This window comes from Ranitomeya variabilis, chromosome 3 (assembly GCF_051348905.1).
Source record: "Ranitomeya variabilis isolate aRanVar5 chromosome 3, aRanVar5.hap1, whole genome shotgun sequence".
Lineage (NCBI taxonomy): Eukaryota > Metazoa > Chordata > Amphibia > Anura > Dendrobatidae > Ranitomeya > Ranitomeya variabilis.
In genome coordinates, this window is record NC_135234.1 from 335,821,705 (window position 1) to 335,827,216 (window position 5,512).

At 47.8% G+C, this 5,512-nt stretch overlaps 1 protein-coding gene across 1 annotated transcript in view; it reads right to left on the minus strand.

The window, feature by feature from the left end:
• Positions 1-5,512, minus strand: part of KIAA0319L (KIAA0319 like) — a 202,265-nt gene that overhangs the window by 196,636 nt on the left and 117 nt on the right. Inside the window, exon 2 of the mRNA XM_077295806.1 lies at positions 3,856-4,004. The gene's annotated coding sequence lies outside the window, so the exon portion shown is untranslated. The remainder of the gene's footprint in view (positions 1-3,855; positions 4,005-5,512) is intronic.

Below are 5,512 nucleotides of genomic sequence, written 5' to 3' on the forward strand. Positions count from 1 at the left end.
CTGGTTGTACCTTCTTTGGCAGAACAAAGATGGCATACAGAGTTCCCAGGTCTCAGAAGAACATTCTCGATCAATAACTGGCAATGTTCTGCTGTTCCTCTTTAGGCCGAGCTCATGGAAACGTTTCAGTTCTCAGACCCGTCATGTCTGCAAATAATGGAAGTGACTGGGTCAACGGGCACCTATGTGAACTGGTCCAAATGCAAAAGACCACATAAGCTATCATTCATTAAAACTAGCACTGTCTCATCAAGAACCCGGATGACAATACTGCACGATGAGATTTTTTCCCCAACGGAGCGAGGGGTCATGGCCAGTATATTAGCCATATGCACACATAACACACTGTACAAAAATACATTCGTATGAACGTAGTCTTACTAGAATTTTATCTCCACTACCATAAGGGTACCGTCTCACAGTGGCACTTTGGTCACTACGACGGCACGATCCGTGACGTTCCAGCGATATCCATACGATATCGCTGTGTCTGACACGCAGCAGCGATCAGGGACCCTGCTGAGAATCGTACGTCGTAGCAGATCGTTTGGAACTTTATTTTGTCGCTGGATTTCCCTCTGTCATCGCTGGATCGGTGTGTGTGACACCGATCCAGTGATGCGTTCGCTTGTAACCAGGGTAAACATCGGGTTACTAAGCGCAGGGCCGCGCTTAGTATCCCGATGTTTACCCTGGTTACCATCGTAAATGTAAAAAAAAAAAAAACCGTACATACTCACATTCCGGTGTCCGTCAGGTCCCTAGCCGTCTGCTTCCCGCACTGACTGACTGCCGGCCGGAAAGTAAAAGCACAGCACAGCGGTGAAGTCACTGCTGTGCTCTGCTTTCACTTTACGGCCGGCACTCAGTCAGTGCGGGAAGCAGACAGCTAGGGACCTGACGGACACCGGAATGTGAGTATGTACGGTTTGTTTTTTTTACTTTTACGATGGTAACCAGGGTAAACATCGGGTTACTAAGCGCGGCCCTGCGCTTAGTAACCCGATGTTTACCCTGGTTACCGGGGACTTCGGCATCGTTGGTCGCTGGAGAGCTGTCTGTGTGACAGCTCCCCAGCGACCACACAACGACTTACCAACGATCACGGCCTGGTCGTATCGCTGGTCGTGATCGTTGGTAAATTGTTTTGTGTAACGGTACCCTTAGAGGTTCATTAAATCTACCAGGATATCTTACAACCAGTATTTCTATATTAAATGAAAACAAACTTAATTAAATGAGCCCAGGCTGAGCTCCAGGATTGTGACACATCTTCTAAAGGAGGTTCCTGGAAGTGCAGCTGCAATCTTTGGTTACATGCATGACAAGGAGTGTGTACGGAAAACCTATGGACAAACATTAGAGAAAGGCCTCGTTCACAAGGACGTATCTCTAATCAATCTGCTGTCACACTGAGCAATATGAACCTATGTGTCTATGTGCCAGTGCACACAATACCAGGGCATTTATCAGAAGCACCCATCCACAAGGCAGACTGGCACAAGGAGCAGTGGATGTCACTGGCCTGATTGGTACGACTATCTGAACCAAAAACTATCCTTTATACTCAGTTTTGTGCTACATTTTAAATTCTATCAGATTTTCCTTGGACCCTGTTCATACCACATAACTGCAGTGTGCCCTGGAGATCCATCTGAATCCCTCTAAAAACAATACACAGACAAGATTCTCTGTCTGAACAAATGGACAAGTTCAGAAAAACAAAAAACAACCACAAATGTGGATGTCACTGCAGCCTTGCAGGAATGGGGCCCTGGGTTCAAATCCCACCAAGGACAACATCTGCCACGAGTCTCCCTATTCCTCCCACACTCCAAAGAAATACTGATAGGGAACCTAGATTGTGAGCCCCAATGGGGATAGTGCCAATAACGTCTGTAAAAGTCTGCTGAATATGATGGCGCTATACAAAGCACAAAGAATAAATAACTCTGTTTGTGTCACTGAAGTCTAAGGGGGTCAAATTGGGAGACCTTGGTGGCCATTCAACTGGCCCACGACGACCATCATGATGATGTGTTGCCCTCTTTTTGCACTGAAGATGGCATGCTCCCTGAGTTTTTCCAGCAAGATGGTGCACCACCACATTATGGGTGTCATGTCCAAGCATTCCTATATGAACAGTTTCCTGGAGAGTGGATTGGTCATCGTGGGCCGGTTGAATGGCCACCAAGGTCTCCCGATCTAACCCCTTAGGACTTTTATCTTTGGGGTTATCTGAAGGCAATTATCTATGCTGTGAAGATACGAGATGTGCACCATCTGAAACAATGGATACTGGAAGCCTGTGCTAGCATTTCTTCTGCGGTGTTGCTATCAGTGTGTCAAGAGTGGGATAAGAGGGTTGCATTGACAACCTAACACAATGGGCCACACTTTGAACACATTTTATAAGTGGTCATAAACTTGTAAATAACTCATGAAAGAATAAAGTTATGTTAAAACCAAGCACACCATTGTTTTTCTTGTGAAATTCTCAATAAGTTTGATGTGTCACATGACCGTCTTCCAATTGAAAAATATAAAGTTGGATCCAAAATGGCCGACTTCAAAATGGCCGCCATGGTCACCACGCATCTTGAAAAGTTTTCCCCCTCCCATTTACTAATGTGCCACAAACAGGAAGTTAATATCACCAACCATTCCCATTTTATTAATGGTGTATCTATATAAATGGCCCACCTTGTAGACTGCAAACCACCACTTTATTACCAGCACAATCTGAAAATGTGACATCTAGTACTCAACATGTCCATCAGAGATCCACCACTGTCACCAAGTGTACAGCTATATACAGTTACTACATGATATACACCTATCTACTGTATATGCACAGCTAAAGATCAATATTACATATACTAAGTAACAGCAAAGTCTGGGATGACATGGTGAAGCGGCTCAAACAGCTGAGGAAGCTGCAGCTTCTTCTGTGAAGGCAGCTGGAGGTGTGAGAGGAGTGAGGGGGAAAATGAGAGGAGTGAGGTGCTGGTGCAGTATGAGGCTGTGTATAGAGAAGAGTGAGGCGCTGCAGGTGGAGGCTGTGTATAAGGCCACATTCACACGTTCAGTATTTGGTCAGTATTTTACCTCAGTATTTATAAGCCAAAACCACGAGTGGGAGGAAAATACAGAAGTGGTGATGTGTTTCTAATATACTTTTCCTTTCATTGTTTTACTCCAAGTTTTTGCTTACAAATACTGAGGTAAAAATACTGACCAAATAATGTGTGCACGAGGTCTAAAGGAGAAAAGTGTGGTGCTGCCGAAGAAGTAGGCTGTGTACACGATACGCTTCCAATTGTGTATGGAAGAGGAGTGTGAGGTGCTGCCGGAGGAGGCGACTAAGGAGAAAAGCTTTACTGCAGAACAATGCTGTGTATAATGGAGAGTGAGGTGAAGGAGGAGGCTAGGTATAAAGGAGGAGCGTGAGGTGAAGGAGGAATAAGGCCCCTTAACTGTCACCGTTAAAAGTCATATCGGCAGTCGTTAAGGGGTTAATATTGTTTTAAAAAACCTTTTGCTTCATCAAAATGGCGCCGGTTGTGTTCCGTTATAATTTGTTATTACTAACCACAGTTCTATGCACGGGCAACGCTGGGCTCTTCAGCTAGTTCTCTATAAATCCGAAATCAGACGGCATTAGGACGTGACACAATGACGTGTGAATGTAGCCTTGGGCCAGTTTCACACATCCAACTTTCACAGTCCGTGTACTGACCATGGTCATATATGGCTAGGAGACCCCCGGTTAGTTTGTGCATTGTAGTCCGTGTACAGACCGTGACTGTCAGTGGTCACCGGCCTAAGAAATGGAGAGCAGGTACATATTCTCACCTGAATCATGTCAGCTGCTCCACAACACCTTCATGTACAGGCAACGGCACCATTACTACCCCCGACTGAAGGCAAGAGCGGGGCTTCCAACTGGATCTCGGCTTCTTGAGCAAGATTTTATTACAGCATCCCAAGAGAATTTGAGCGAGCTAAGGAAAAAGACACAATAGATCACCTCTTATCTAACATGTATGCATGCACTGTACCCCCCCCCCAAAAAAATAAATAAATAAATTATCTGCCGAAAAATGGTGCCGCTTCCGAGGAAACTACGCTGATAGACATTGTGCTTAGAAAGTTGTTGGGTCCTGAAAACTGCGGCAGCCATGTTTATATATTACTAAGGCTGGTTGTGAGAACCAGAACAAGGGGCTCCCCGCTCTTGGTGGAGATTGCAATAGGGGGCTGCTCTAAGTCTGCCACATCCCCAGGACAGAAGGCGATGGTGTGCTTAACCTACTTTCACACTAGCGTTAACTGCAATACGTCGCAATGCGTCGTTTTGCCGAAAAAACACATCCTGCAAAAGTGCTTGCAGGATGCGTTTTTTCTGCATTGACTAACATTAGCGACGCATTTGCGACGCATTGCCACACGCATTGACACACGTCGCAACCGTCGTGCGACAGTTGCGCCGTGTTGTGGCGGACCGTCGGGAGCAAAAAACGCTACATGTAACGTTTTTTGTTCACGATGGTCCGCTTTTTCCGACCGCGCATGCGCGGCCGGAACTCCGCCCCCACCTCCCCGCACTTCCCCGCACCTCACAATGGGGCAGCGGATGCGCTGGAAAAATGCATCCGCTGCCCCCGTTGTGCGGCGGAGACAACGCTAGCGTCGGTGACCTCGGCCCGACGCACTGCGACGGACCGAGCCCGACGCTAGTGTGAAAGTAGCCTTAGTCCTGCTGGTGCACCGCAGGTCACACATACTGTTATTACCGGCCACCAGCACGACGCCACAGAGGACATGGCAATCCTGTGATAATGGCCGCTGTTAGAAAGGACCTTTATGGGGTTAAACCAGTGTCAGACTGGGGTGCTAAGGGCCCACCGGTAACATTGACTGTGGGGGCCCACTTTTCTCCTGCACTCAAATAGTACACGACCCTCGTGTCTACCATATCTCTATATAATAATACACCGGGTAGCATGGTTAATGAATGAGGAGATGCTGCTCTTTATGTACAGAGGGAATAAAGGGAATGATGCCAAGTACTGGCCATACAGTGGGGTTGGGGGCCCGCCGGGGGATTCCTCTGTTACCCTATGGGCCAGTCCGAGCCTGGGTTAAACACTAGACATACGACCATCCCCGGGCACCTGCGCTCTCCCCCTCATTACTATGTCCCATCTGTGCCGGGTCAGGAGTATATAGGGCCAGCTTTCTGACAGGGGGCACAGGTATAAGATATCATGGCATGTGCCCAGCAAGAAATGCAGCGCTGGTGAGAAGACATCTAGCCCTGCCACCCTACCTGCCCCACACTGGCACCGGCATGACATGCACAGGAGCAGGGGGCATCTCCTGCCTGCCAGCTGATTACTGACACAACAGGTGCAGGGGATGACAGGACCCCCACAGGACGCTGCCACCCTGCTACATCCCCCAGTGTGGGGTCCCACATAGACACGCACAGGACAAGCGCCATACGTAC